This window comes from Protopterus annectens, chromosome 2.part1 (assembly GCF_019279795.1).
Source record: "Protopterus annectens isolate FY-2018-M chromosome 2.part1, PAN1.0, whole genome shotgun sequence".
Lineage (NCBI taxonomy): Eukaryota > Metazoa > Chordata > Ceratodontiformes > Protopteridae > Protopterus > Protopterus annectens.
Genome location: NC_056729.1, coordinates 241423455 through 241438669, shown reverse-complemented (window position 1 = coordinate 241438669; position 15215 = coordinate 241423455).

The window sequence follows — 15215 nt, the reverse complement described above, 5'->3', positions numbered from 1 at the left end:
CCACCTTTATGGAGAGGAACCAGTGTTACTGTACGCCACTCTTTGGGCCCATATCCTGTAGTAAGGCTGAGATTGAACAGTAGTTTTATGTTTGGGTTTAGCTCTTCTTGGAGTTCATGTAGGATGCAGCCCGGGACACCGTCTGGTCCCATTGATGCTGTGTTTTTTGCTTTGGAGAGGGCGGCTCTTACCTGAGCATCTGAGATGTCAGGGGGACAGCACTCTGCTGGGATAGATATATGCCCTTTTGGTGGGGAGGGGGGGGTTTGCACTGAACCTGTCAGCTAGGATGTTGGCAATGTCTATGGGTTCGGTGTAATTTTTGTCATTTTGGACTAATTCTGAGCATATCTGGGGATTACCACCCAGGTTCCTAACATAACTAAAGAAAGCCTTGTGATTATCCTTAGTGTCCTGTGCAATTTTTCTCTCGAAGCTGGCCTTAGACAATTTTATGAGTGCCCGTAGTTTTTTGCTAATACTGATCAGTGATGCCTTCCCTTTTTGGGATTTTGCTCTATCATTTAGTAACTTCCTCCTTCTATTGTATAGTTTGTTTATGGCTGGGGTCCACCAGACAGGACGTCTGCCTTTGGAGGATTGGGTCTTGGTTTTATTTGGGATCGCATGATCCATGCATTCCTGAAGGTGTTCATAGAATGCATTTATAAAGGATTCTGCGGTCTGGGCCGTATTTTCTACAGGCCCGGGGGCTTTGAAGGATTCCACCTCAGTTTTGAGGAGTGTAAAATTTGCTTTAGAGAAGTTTTTCACTGTGGTTTTCTGGGCAGGGGCGGGGGTTGGGATGTGAATATCCAGTGAGATTAGTTTCTGATCTGATCTTACCAGTGAGGGATACACTTCTGGTCTGGAGCATAGAGTCCCCATGTTGGTGATGATCAGGTCCAGTATGTTTTCCCCTCTTGTGGGAGTGGTAACAAGTTGTTCCATAGCATTTGAGTTTATAAATTCTAGGAACCTTTGGGCTAGGGTGTTGAAGCTAGAGTAATGCTCCCAGTCTATGTTTGGGTAGTTGAAGTCGCCCAATATAATGGTGTTTGGAGAGACCTTCATATTTTCCAGTGTTCTCAGGAAGGCCGAGTGGGGTTCCTGGGTTTGAGAGGGTGGTCTATAGCAGGCTATAAACTGGAAGGCAGTTTTACCTACTGTTAGTTGCACATGGATAGTCTCTGATGCTCCGTGCTTTGCCACCAACCTGGAGGTGTGGGCATCTTTGATGAATATCGATACTCCCCCTCCTTTTGTGGTTCGGTCCAAGTTTTGGGGCTGAAAAGCATGGTATGAAGTATTACCTGGTAGTGCTGGGGTGCTGTCGGGAGCCCTGAACCAGGTTTCTGTTACTGCACAGATATCAATGTTCTCCATGCTAAGGAGAGTTTCGAGTGCGTGCATCTTGAGGTTTAGACTTCTGGCATTGAGTAGCATTACTCTTAGTTTCTTATCCCTTGTGATACCTATGGAGGTGGGTTTGTCTTTTGAGCCTTGCCTAAAAAAGGCACTATGCGGGTAGCAAGAGCCTTTGCCAATATCCAAAGCCCAGGGTGACAGGTGCAAGCCATCCCTAGCGAAGCATCGTGGCTTGTCGAGCATATCATCCCAAGCTGACAGGCATTGGATCCCCTTTGAATGACACCAGTACTTAAGCCAATTGTTGAAATTGATCATCTTGTCTTCATATTGTGGCATCATTCTTGGTGAGGGTAAGATGCTACTCAAGGTCAGGGTCATACCGGCCTGGGCTACATGCTCAGAGAGCTCCTCTATGTCTCTTTTCATGTAGTCCAGGGAGGTACATCTCAGGTCATTCACACCAGCATGGACAATGACTGAGTCATATTTGTACTTGCCTTGGAGTGACCTGAGTGCTTGTGTTATGTGGCTGATCCTAGCGCCTGACAGGCTGCTCACCATGACCCTCTCCTTGTTCAGCCTGGTGAGTTTGACGTCAGTGTGCCTGACGATAGTCACCTATTACAAGTGTATCAGGTGTGTTGTTTAGTCTTAAGGGCTGTGACTGTTTGGCACACTGGCTTTGTGAGATATGTGTTGCACGTGTTTTGTTTTGGGGTAGCGGTTGCTTGGGTGTCTTCTTTGGAGGTCTCTGCTGCTTAGGCAGATCTTTATTTAGAGCCTCCGAGTATGTTTTTGTGTGATTATGTGTTTGGTTTGCTGTCATGGTAGGTCTATGTGAGACTGGAATTGTATTGAGTGTGGTTTCCTTCTCCTCCTGACTGGTTATGCCAGTACTGAGTTGAGAGAGCTTAGCCTCCAGTTTGGCTATATGGTTGCATCTCTCACATGTGTTGGAATTTGTTGGGAGGAGGAGAGGGTTGTCTGTGTACATGAGGCAGTTGTAACATTGCCTCAAGATTCCCAGATTCACCAGCTAGACCAGAGAGGAGATTGACAACTGACCTTTGGACATGCTAGAATAATATTGGGAATTCCTTTATAATTGAAAACAAGGGCCAGTGGGGAGTGAGGGTGTAGTGCTTTTAATTTTTAGTGCTGACTTATATAATTGCTTTAGTGAGCAAGTGCCAGGTAACTTAAGTGCAATGTGTTACAGGTAATTTAAATGCAAAAACAACAAACAGTAACTTTCTTTCAAGTGAAACAAGGAAATAAGTACAGTAAGCAATGCATATATCACTAGTGATCCACAGAAGCGCTGAGAAGCCGTGTATTAGGTGGAATTAGCGTTCCAGGGAAATAACAAGCAAACAAACAACAAGCATATAAACAAAGCTAGATTCAGCAGGCCTGGATCTAGTCTATGCTACAGCAAACAAGGTGTACCAATTTCAGTAAGATACAGTTCAAATATTCAGGCACTATAAACCTTTAACCAGAAATTCCCAGCTCAGAAGGGCAGAGTCCAGCCTCTTCTCCCACAAAAGTGCAGACCACGAACCTTCTTAATGTAAAATAACTGGCCTGAAGCCCAAGTGCTTAAACCAGAACTAATACACTTTAAGAATAACAGACACTGGGCTCTCAATCAGCAGTTCCCAACTTAGAAGGATGAAAGCTACCTGTCCTGCCACCACAGTGCATGCCACAAACCTTCCTAATGTAAAACAACTGGTCTGAAGCCCAAGGGCTTAATCCAAAAGACTTAGAATGATAGCTACACTTTAATCAAGTTACTACCAAGCAGTAATAAATACAATTGAATACTTTAGAAAATGCCTGGATTAGTGCTCAAGTTACACAAACAAAGCTAGATCCAGCAGGCCCGAATCCAGTCTATGCCACAGCAAACAAGGCGCACCAACTTCAGTAAGAAGCAGTTCAGATATGCACTATAAGCCTTTAACCAGAAATTCCCAGCTCAGAAGGGCAGAGTCCAGCCTCTCCTCCCACAAGAGTGCAGACCACAAACCCTCTTAATGTAAAATAACTGGCCTGAAAGCCCAAGTGCTTAAACCAGAATTAATACACTTTTAGAATAACAGACACTGAGCCCTCAATCAGCAGTTCCCAACCTAGAAGGATGTAAGCTACCTGTTCTGCCACTACAGTGCAGACCACAAACCCTCTCAGTGCAAAACAACTGGTCCGAAGCCCAAGTGTTTAAACCAAAAGGCTTAGAATGAGTTACACCAAGCAGTAATAAATACAATTGAGTACTTTTAAGATGATGCAACAGTAAAATAAAGTAAGTAGAAACACAAGTACAGTAAAAGCAGATGAATTTTTTTTTTTTCTGAACAAGTGCTGAGATCAAAGAAACAGATTTGAGTGCTGAAACTAGAAAACTGGCTAGTTATAAGAAAAAAAACTAAGCTAGAAAGCTTCCTTCCAACACAGAAGGGCTTGGGGGCTCAGAAGCCTACAAATAGTCTATACCACTTAACAGGAAAGGCAGGAAACAAGCTTAGATTTTTTTTTCTTCTGTTTCCCAGATGCTCTCTTTGTACACAGTAGGAGTGCCTGAAATCAGAATATGATCTCACTGCACTCAGTTGAGTAAGCAAATGAGATGAGCCCAGAAGGAGTATCCAAACACAAATTTACAAGAGGGGCGGGCAGTTTCAAGGCCACTAAGATTAACACCAAAATAAAAACAGGGAAGGTGGGTGGGACTAACTGAAGAGCAGAGTCAAAACTTCCAGTTCAGTTAATATTCCTGCAACACAGATAAAATCAATTTAAATACTGTATTAGGAAAAAAGTGCAGATAAAGGTACTTAAATTCTCTTATACGTCCAGTTGAATACAGCTGATTCTTACCCGGCCAAAGCTGAGGTTTTTAAGCAGAAAATATTTCACACTGTACCACTTAAATAGGCAAGGACAGGAAATCAAAGAATGTTGCTACCCCCACACCTGTAATTACTAGCAAATAGTAAAATTCAGCAAACACTGACTAACTTCTAGTTTTATATATATATATATATATATATATATATATATAAAATTACATCCAGCAAACTATCCAGGATAAACATCATTCCCACAACAGGTATTTGAAGTATATATATATATATATATATATATATATATATATATATATATATATATGCAATTGAATGTAGTACTTGGTCCATAATAATGAGATAGATGATGTTGAATGATTTGTATGTGCCATCAGGTGCTGTTGTAATGATGTTCAACTGAACAACTGCTATGGACAATAGTGTCTGTCCCTGTAGGTAGTGGGCCATAGCCTTCAACTGTACAGATCAGCACTGACTGACAAGATGTAAGCCATCATAGTGTGTGTTGTGTAATGGGAAGTATGTGTATTACATGGACAGTAGCTGGTGGTGGAAGTAATGCCATTCTGATGGACATGTGGGATCCACAGCCCATCCCTTGCAGGATACTCAGGTTAATCTGTAATGCAGCATGCAGGAATGCCATAGGTGTGTAATAGTGTTACCTGCAATCTGGTCCTACATATAACCTCCTAATGTCAGACTGTGTCCATATGTGGCACCTGTCTGTATTGCAGCAAGGCAGAACAGTACAGCTGTGCAGGAAGGTGTTGTGGGATTGTGGAACTGATGTCTGAATGTACCCCACATATAGGTATGCATATGTGTCCATATGTACACATATATAATATATAAACATATATATATATATATATATATATATATATATATATATATAGATATATATATATATATATATATATATATATATATATATGCTATAGATATATATATATATATATATATATATATATATATATATATATAACCACGAATATACAGATATCCATGTGTATATGTGTGTATATATATATATATATATATATATATAAGCACATATATACATCACATATATCTACACATATATAGATATATACCTATATGCACATGTCTACATATATACAAATACAGACTCAAACATATATGTATGTAAATACATGTCTGCTATATTACTACCACAGTGCTGCATGCTATGTGCAAGGAAACAGCACACAATGCAATACACACAGATATCTACAACTGGCAGTGTGTGCAACATGAACAGGTATGTCACATGTTAACCTTTTGTTGGGACCACTTTGCCCTCTGTGATGCCCATGCCCTAGCCCAGCAATCAAGGATCATCAGTCCTCACCACTAACACTAGTGAGGGGTGTCTCAAATAGGAGGAATGGATAAATACACACAGTAAAGTGCAATTTCCCTTAAGAGCACACAGAGATCACAGTCAGTCCTGGGCTGGTCACTTGCTCTCCAGGTTAATAAGACTCCCCACTGACACAGCTATAGGGTCCAGATCTCAGCCAAGTGGGCAAGCTAAAGTCTCCAGCACCCTCTCTGTCCAACCAGTGCTTCATGTCCCTGCCCAAGTAGCTCAGACACACACACACACACACACACACACACACACACACACACACACACACACACTGACACACACACACACACACACACACACACACACACACACACACACACACACACACACACACACACTGACACACACACTTTGAGAAGAGTGTATACAACCACACAGACACTCCTGGGGAAGGCTGGCACAGGTTCTCCAGCTGTGCCCCTTTTTCCCAGACTCTACGGTAGTACCAGCTGCCACTACCCACTAATATTTATCAGCTACTCAAATGCCCTTAAAAGGGTGTCCAATTATTACTGTGCAATATTATTATCCAATTGGTAGTATACCCAGGGATAAAACTATTGAAGTGGTTTTAAAATATTACCAAAGGCATGCAAGTACTCTAAAGAGCTTAAATTTTCTCTACAAAAACAGCCACGGTTGGAAGGGTCTAAAAATATTTAATAACAAATAGTCAAAACACAAGACAATACTTTTTACTACACAGTGCTAGTCAAGAGTTCAGAGATCACAGAGAAATACCTAAAATAATTCAGTAGTACAGTTCAGACATCATAGAAAAACACTTAGTCTAATATTTCTAGTTTCTAGCTATTTCTAAGAGAAAACACAAGTCTAAGATAAACTTACATATAGAGCAAGACAGTGCTGTTGAGTTGAATGGTCAAGACAAAAATGCTTAATGCTCTCTGATTCTCTCTGTTTTTAAAGTCATATTCCTGGTTCACATTACATCATTCTTCACACATCAGAAACTACATTTACATTCTTCACCTCTGAGCAGAAACCAAAGCGATAAAGGACATTTATGCATGCAAATTCTGGCCATTAACTCTGGCCTTAAAATAATAGGAAGGATGCCTCACTCTAGACTTGTTGACTCTGAGTTTTAACATCAAAGGATCACAACATATTTTACTTGGTCAGTAGAGTGCACTGTTGTTACATTTTTTCAGTTCCACATGTAACACTATTTTTACCATTTAAGACAACAAGCCTGTGGTTTACATTAATATTTACAGATAGAATTATCTCCAAAATTCTATTTGGCTAGGCTGGCAGCCTTCATCTATTTTCACCCAATCTTCACATATGCCCCCCCCCCCCCCTCAGGGAACTCAAGCTAGTTTTTCAACTGACCCTTGAGAAATGCTATCTGAGGGAGTTAGGTTTATCTGAGTATACCTTACCCCGTTCCCTGTCTTGAGAGCCCATCTGCATTGGCATTGCTAATCCCACTGTGGTGCTGAATGGACATATCATATGCTTGCAACCCCAGGCTCCATCTTAGCAACTTGGAATTTTTTTGGCTGGCTCTGTTTAACCATGTTAGGGGGTTGTGATCTGTCATAACAATGAATTTCCTTCCATAAAGATAAGGCTGAAATTTCTGCAGTGCCCACACTATGGCTAGACATTCCTTTTCTACAGCTGCATAGCATTCCTCCATGGGTTGGATCCTACGACTGAGATAAACCACTGGGTGATCTTCCCCCTCTGAAGAAATCTGGCTTAGTACAGCCCCCATGCCATGGTCCAAGGCATCCACCTGCACAGCAGATTCTTTGTTGTAATCTGGACTGGCTAACACAGGGTTCCTCTCAAAGCTTCTTTAAGCTTCTGGAATACCTGCTCACATGCTGGGGTCAACACTACATTATCTTACCTGTTGTTCCTTGTCAGGTCTGTGAGAGGAGCAGCTATGGTACTATAACTGGGAAAGAACTTTCTGTAGTACCCTGCTGTCCCTAAAATGCCCTCACCTGCATTTTAGTAACAGGTGCAGGCCATGCTTGAATGGCTTCCACTTTGGCAGGTTCTGGTCTTATCTTAACAATCTCCACTCTATGTCCTAGGTAGGAGACCTCTGCCATACCCACCTGATATTTGCTCAGCTTAATCTGTAGTCTGCCCAGCACCTCCCGCACATGCTGAAGGTGGTCTGGCCAGGAATGGCTGTAGATGGCAATATCATCTAGGTGATCAAGGGCAAACCCTCCTGCTCCTGCTAGGATAGGATCTACCAGCCTCTGGAAAGTCGCTGGGGCATTCTTCATCCCAAAGGATATCTTTGTGAACTCATACAAGCCAAAAGGAGACACAAAGGCTGACTTCTCTCTACCACTGAGAGTCAAGGGCACCTGCCAGTAACCCTTGGTAAGATCAATGGTTGTAAGATATTTAGCCCTACCCAGCTGCTCTAGGGCCTCACCTGTCTTAGACATGAGGTAAGCATCTCACTCTGTGTGACTATTTAATTTCCTATAGTCCACACAGAATCTGGTGCTGCCATCCATCTTTGGCACCAGCAACACTAGGGAGGCCCAGGGACTGTTGGACTCTTGAATCATCCCTAGTTCCAACATCTCCTGTACCTCCTCCCTCAGAGTCTGTTTGACTCTTTCATGCACTCTATAAGGGGCCTGCCTAATAGGCCTTCCCGGTTCTGTATCCACCTGGTGCTGCCCCAGATGGGTGCACCCTGGTTTCCAAGTGAACATGTCCCCAAATTCCTGCAACACTGCTTGGATTTCTCGAACCTGGGTAGGAGATAGCTGCTGGGACATTGTTACCCCGTCCACTGAGGTGTCAATCCAAGCCTCACTGAGGGGATCGGTCACCAGATCTCCCTCAGACTCCTCTTGCAATCCACTGCAAATGCTCAGCCCTAGGGCCTCCCTATCATGGGAAGGTTTCATCATGTTAACATGGTACAATTTGTGCCCCTGCCTTCTGCCTAGCAGTTCCACCATGTAGTTAACATCACTTACCTTTCTTACCATCTTGTAGGGTCCCTCCCAAGCTGCTTACAGCTTGTTGTGTCTGACAGGAATGAGGACCATTATCTGCTACCCCACAGCATACTCTCTAGCTTGAGCATTCCTGTCATACCACATCTTTTTCTGTTGTTGGGCTTCTGTCAGGTTCTCCTGGGCCAAGCCCATGAGTTCCCTCAGCCATGTCCAGAGGTTTAGGACATATGCCACAACAGACTCCTGGTGAGACTCGCACTCACCTTCCCACTCATCTCAAATTAAATCTAGAGGTCCCCTCACCCCATGCCCATACAGCAACTAAAAGGGTGAAAAACCTGTGGATTGCTGGGGAACCTCTCTGTAAGCAAACAACAGATGGGACAAATATTTGTCCCGCACCCTCTTAAACTGATCTGTAAATGCCCGTAGCATGTACGTGATTGTAAAGTTTAACCTCTCAACAAGACCATTAGTCTGGGAATGTTAGGGGGTGATCTTCATGTGCTTCACCCCACAGGACTTCCACAGACAAGCCAGCAGGTCTGACATGAAATTGGCACCTCTATCAGTCAGTATTTCTTTTGAGAAACCTACCTTGCTGAAAATCTCTAACAACGCATTTGCCACCTTCTCTGCCTCAATGGAGGACAAAACCACTGCTTCAGGGTATCATGTAGCATAATCCACTACCACTAGGATATACTTTTTCCTGTGGAACTTGGGGTACTTAGAGGACCCATAATATCCATAGCTACCCTCTGAAATGGCTCCTCAATCACAGGCAAAGGCATCAAAGGAGCTCTCACCTTGTCTCCTGTCTTACCTACCTGTTGGCACTGCTCAAAGGTCCCGCAGCACCCTGTTACATCTCTGGAAATTCCAGCCCAATAGAAGCTCTGCATAATACGCCTCTTGGTATGTTTTATGCCCATATGACCTGCAAAGGGAATATTGTGGGCTATGGCTAGAAGTGCCAGATGGTAGGCTCTAAGCACTACCAACTTCTGTACTCTCTCACCTTCTAGCCCTCCCTCAGGGGTCCACTGTCAATACAGTAACCCTTGGTCCCAGTATACATATTCCCCCTTTCCTTGAGAATCAGATGCCTCCCTAGCTACCTACCTCAGGCCTTGCAATGTAGGGTCTTAGAGCTGAGCCTGTCTTAACTCTCTCCTTGTAACCCTTCCCAGCTCCCTTTCCACAGGAAGTCTGGCATCCTCTGACAGTGGTGCCTCACTGTCAGCCTGGGTACTACTACTCACCTCTACCTTTGCAGTCATCCTATCCTAGGGAACATCAGCACCCACAAGCAGCTGTGGCTCACCTTCAGTCTCACTGCTACCTTAGGTAGCTCCCTCCCTGAAGTAACCACCTCACCAGTCCTGGTTGCAAGTATGCAGTCTGTCTGGGTCTCCCCAGGCTACCAGACCCACATGATTGTCTCCTAGCCTGACTGCGTGCAACTGCACAAACACATGGTAATTCCTCATCCAAATCCTTCCCTATCAGGACATCTGCAGGATGGTAGTTTGGTACCCTTGTTGTCTCAAGACAACCTAATATTGGCATTTTGTCTCTCCCACTTACTGGTTCCCTCACCTTTTGTTCCCCACCTTGCCTCTGTGGACATCTGTATGCCACAGGGCCCCACTGGTTGCATTCAAAACATTTGACATTAGCTCCTGGACATGTAGCTGGACTACTGGCTTCCCCTGTTACTGGCAGATTCTGTTGGGGCAGTCTGTGCTGCTCACCATGAGTTACTTTAGACCAATTAGCAGTTTCCTTTTCCTGTGCAGCACTGCCCTGCTTGACAGGTATAGGTCTCCCTTCTTCCCCTACTCATCTGAAGTAGCACATTGTCTATCAGCTAACTGGATCCTCATGTCCTCAGGCAAAGTATTAAGAGCTTGTTCCCTCACCAAAAGGTCTGCCAGCCCTTCAAAAGTGGTGACCTGACATCCACTCACCCACCTATGGAAATAAGTGCTCAGTTCAGCAACATATTCACACACACTTTCATCTGTCTTGCGTCTTTGCTCACAAAACATATTCCTACATGTTTCAGCTGTTAGCTTAAACAATTCTAACAAGTGATTTTTAACAGCAGTATAACGTCAGATACTTTTGACAAAACAGTTACAGCTTTACCATGGAGTAAGGGGGTCAGGAACCATACCCAGTGCCTTTGGCCAACACCATACTGTTTGCATACCCACTCAAACATATGAATGAAACTATCAAAATTATTCCCCTCTTTAAACTGCGAAAGAAATTTACTGACCTTTTGTGCTTCCGGGGTCCAGTTACTCTGTTCCCCATTACCTCCTTGACACTGGTGAAGAGTTAGCATCTCCTTCTCATGCTGCCTCTGCCTCTCCTTTTCCTCAGCTTCCAGGCGTAGCAGTTTCTCATTCTCCTCAGCCTACAAAAGTTGCAGTTTCTCCTTGCCCTCACTCTCTAGATGCCTTACTCTCTCAGCTGCTTCTATTTCCAAATGCCTGGCCTCCAACTAAGGTCTCTTTAGCTCCAGATGGATTTTTAAGTCCTCTGCAGAAAGGTTGAGCTGTCCATTCTCTGAGGGTTTTATATCTCCACTGCCAGTTGGATTGTCCTCCTGGTTGCTGTTTTCTGATGTAGCTCTAACCAAGGCTGCAATCAGGTCTGCCTTAGTCAGGTTTCCATGCACCAGACCCCTAGCCTAGCACATCTCCACCAGCTGCCTCCTTGTCAGCTTTCCATACTCCTCTGCTGACATGCTGCCTGCTCACCCTGACTAACTAAGCTAACAAAAGAAATAAAACAATTGTGATCTCAACTCTGAGCATTCACTGCATGGCTGATTTAGAGTACAAAATACCTGCAGAGCTCACTGTACAGCAGATACATGAATTCACTCTACCCACACCACTACAAGCCAGTTAGTATTTGCCAACCAATTAATATGTGGTGTGGATATCCCTCCACTGCCAAACAATTAATATGTGAGGCCTGAGCCCTGGCCCAGCAATCAAGGAGCCTCAATCCTCACCACTAACACCAGTGAGGGCCATCTCATATTAGGAGGAAAGGATAACAAATACACACAGTAAAGTGCGATTTCCCTTAAGATCACACAGAGATCACAGTCAGTCTGGGGCTGGTCGCTCACTTGATCTCCCGGTCACCAATAAGACACCCCACTGGCACAGCTATAGGGGCCAGATCTCAGCCTAGTGGGCAAGCTGAAACCTCCAGCACCCTCTCTGTCCAACCAGTGCTTCACGTTCCTGCCCAAGTAGCTGACACACATACACACACACACACACACACACACACACACACACACACACACACACACACACACACACACACTCACACACTTTGAAAAGAGTTTATACAACCACGCAGACACCTTCTGGGGAAGACTGGCACAGGTTCTCCAGCTGTGCCCCCTTTTCCCAGACTAGACAGTAGTACCAGCTGCCACCACCCACTAATATTTATCAGCTACTCAAAGGCCCTTAAAACTGTGTCCAATCATTACTGTGCAATATTATTATCCAATTGATAGTGTAACCCAGGGCTAAAGCTATTGAGGTGGTTTTGAACACTTTTACCAAAGGCATGCAAGTACTCTAAAGAGCTTAATTTATCTCTACAAAACAGCCACAGTTGGAAGGGTTTAAAATATTTAATAACAACTAGTCAAAACATAAGACAATACTTTTTACTACACAGTGCAAGTCAAGAGTTCAGAGATCACAGAGAAATACGTAAAATAATTCAGTAGTACAGTTCTGATATCACAGAAAAACACTTAGTCTAATCTTTCTAGTTTCTAGCTATTTCTAAGAGAAAACACAAGTCTAAGATAAACTTACATATAGAGCAAGACAGTGCTGTTGAGTTGGATGGTCAAGACAAAAATGCTTAATGCTCTCTGATTTTCTCTGTTTTTAAAATCACATTCCTGGTTCACATTACATCATTCTTCACACATCCCTGGGTTCCGAGGCTAACAGAAATTGCATTTACATTCTTCACCTCTGGGCAGAAACCAGAGCAATAAAGGAGATTTATGCAAGCAAATTCTGGCCATTAGCTCTGGCCTTAAAACAATAGGCAGGATGCCTTACTCTAGACTTGCTGACTCTGAGTTTTAACATCAAAGGGTCACAAGATGCTTTGCTTGGTCAGTAGAGTGCACTGTTGTTATATTTTTTCAGTTCCACATGTAACACTATTTTTACCATTTAAGACAACAAGCCTGTGGTTTACATTAATATTTATAGATGACAGAATTATCTCCAAAATTCTATCTGGCTAGGCTGGCAGCCTTCAACTATCTTCACCCAATCTTCACACCCTCGTCTGTGAAGTATGGAATGGGAATATGGGGAAGTATGGCAGGTATAGTTGTGGAGGTGGTCAGGGTTGGTAGATATAGAGGGCAGTCTACAGGGGCGGTATGTGACACATGTGGTGGGAAACACCCTGGATGGTGTGTGTGGTCTGTGATGTGGATGCCCCATGGGCCCCAATATGGACTCAATGGGAACAAGCCTCTCACCCACTGTTACTCACAACAGCAGTCCATTTTCTGAAGGTGCTTGGCCTGGAGGCTGAGCAGGAGGAGCATGTTGGCCCTTTGAATGTGTGCTGGGTGCCTCAGAGTGATGTAGCACATCCCACATGTGCCTGTGGAGACCGTTATGAAACAGACCCTGGACCTGACCTCAGGGGACAGGAACATGTCTGTGTGTGCCCCCAGTGGGGGACAACATCCCCTGGGTTGGTTCCACCTGAAGGTATTGCTGGACCAGTACATGAGGAGGTCCAAGGGTGAGACACACATGTGATGTGGCCAGATAACATGGGCAGATGGGTTTGGAGAGGTGGTTCTGCTGGGCAATAGTACATATACATGATATTGTGTCACTGTTATAGAACATATGTTGGTAGTAATAGTCTACACAATCCCAGAACATGTCCAACAGCATGCATAGATATTCTCAATAACACAGAATGTCAGTTGTGCAGCAATCACAAAGGAGCCATACCACAGGCATATATGGAACCATAGTGGCCCTGATAATGGTATGCAGGTGAATAGTCTGTAACAGGCCAGCAATGATAGTGTCCACAAAGGGAACATCGCTACAAACACATAGCAGAAAGTGTGGTACAATACAATATCTATCCCACTGGTAGGTAAGCTTTAGCCATACCTAATGAGTTGTGTGTACAGTTTGTTGTTGCTGATATGGTGGGGGGGGGTGACAGAGATGTGTATTAAGAACTGGGGTAACTTTGCTGTATGAGTTCCTCAGACCTGTTTCCATCTTTATGTCTTTCAGCCAAGATGTCACATGCACAGCTGCCAACATATTCAGCTGCCGAAAATGAAGTGCTGATCACATATTTAATCCAGCACTACACTGTGCTGTTTGGCCAGGCCACCCATGACCATCAGGATTGGACCACCCTTTGGAATGACCTACTCCATAGGTTCAGTGATGTCAGACTGCACAACCGCAGTTATGAACAGGTCCGGCATCATTGTACTGACCTGCTTCACAATGCCCATCATGCTGCTGCAGTCCAAGGGGATCACCTCATCATGGGGGGGGGCCATGTCATCGATCCCCCCTGACACATGTGGAGGAGATCCTGGCCAGCCTCATGGCACCTGCCCATCCGGCCAGTCACCAACCACCAGACACCATTGTGGAGGTGGGTGCAACCCACACACCGACCGAAGAGTGTGCAGGTAAGGCCACATGGCACATCAGTAGACCACAGTTGTGCATACATCCATATCTGTACAGGTAGAGCATGCATATCTGACATGCCATAGGTATACTGTGCTGCTGCATAGTAGTGATAAACAGATGTCCATGTGTGGTGGTACTGTAGAAATGTGTCATTGATGTATTGTAATACTGCACCCACCCTGTAGCACTGCCACAGGTGTGGCCACTGACCTTGCATCTCTCACCCTCTTATGTAGGTCGCTTCAGGATACCACTAAGGCAGCGACCTGTAGCCGGTGAGTGTGGTTTATGTCAATGCTTGCCAACACACCAGGCATGTAATGGTGATGGTATATTCCATGCACACATCTAGCACGCCTACCCAGAATGCATGCTGTACATATGCATGTATTGTTGCTGTGAAATGCACGGCATCACAGGGGTGACCATGATGGGGTATTGGAAGGGTATGTCAGACACCTGCATGATAACTAACGTCCTGTCATTGCGGAATGTATCCACAGGGAGTAACATAATGGTGGGGAACATGGCCTACAGTAGGGGCATGTTTGGAACAGCACCCATATACAGTGCAACACCAGTGTATATACATGTAGGGCATTGGCAACTGCTGCAGAGAAACACTATGGCATAAGGCATTACAGTAATCCACATTATCAACTGGGACTAGGCTGTAACAAGTGATTTTCAGTGTATGGAACACTGCAAAGTGACACACATGTAGGGCTTACTTGTCATGTATCTGCAAAAAGGCTGAAGGGAGGGTGTCAGCATGACACACCAGTGCACTGCAGCAGGGATCCTAAGGATGCTAAGAATGGCAGTATTTGCATAAAGTCAGGTGCAGGACCTGTGGCAGATG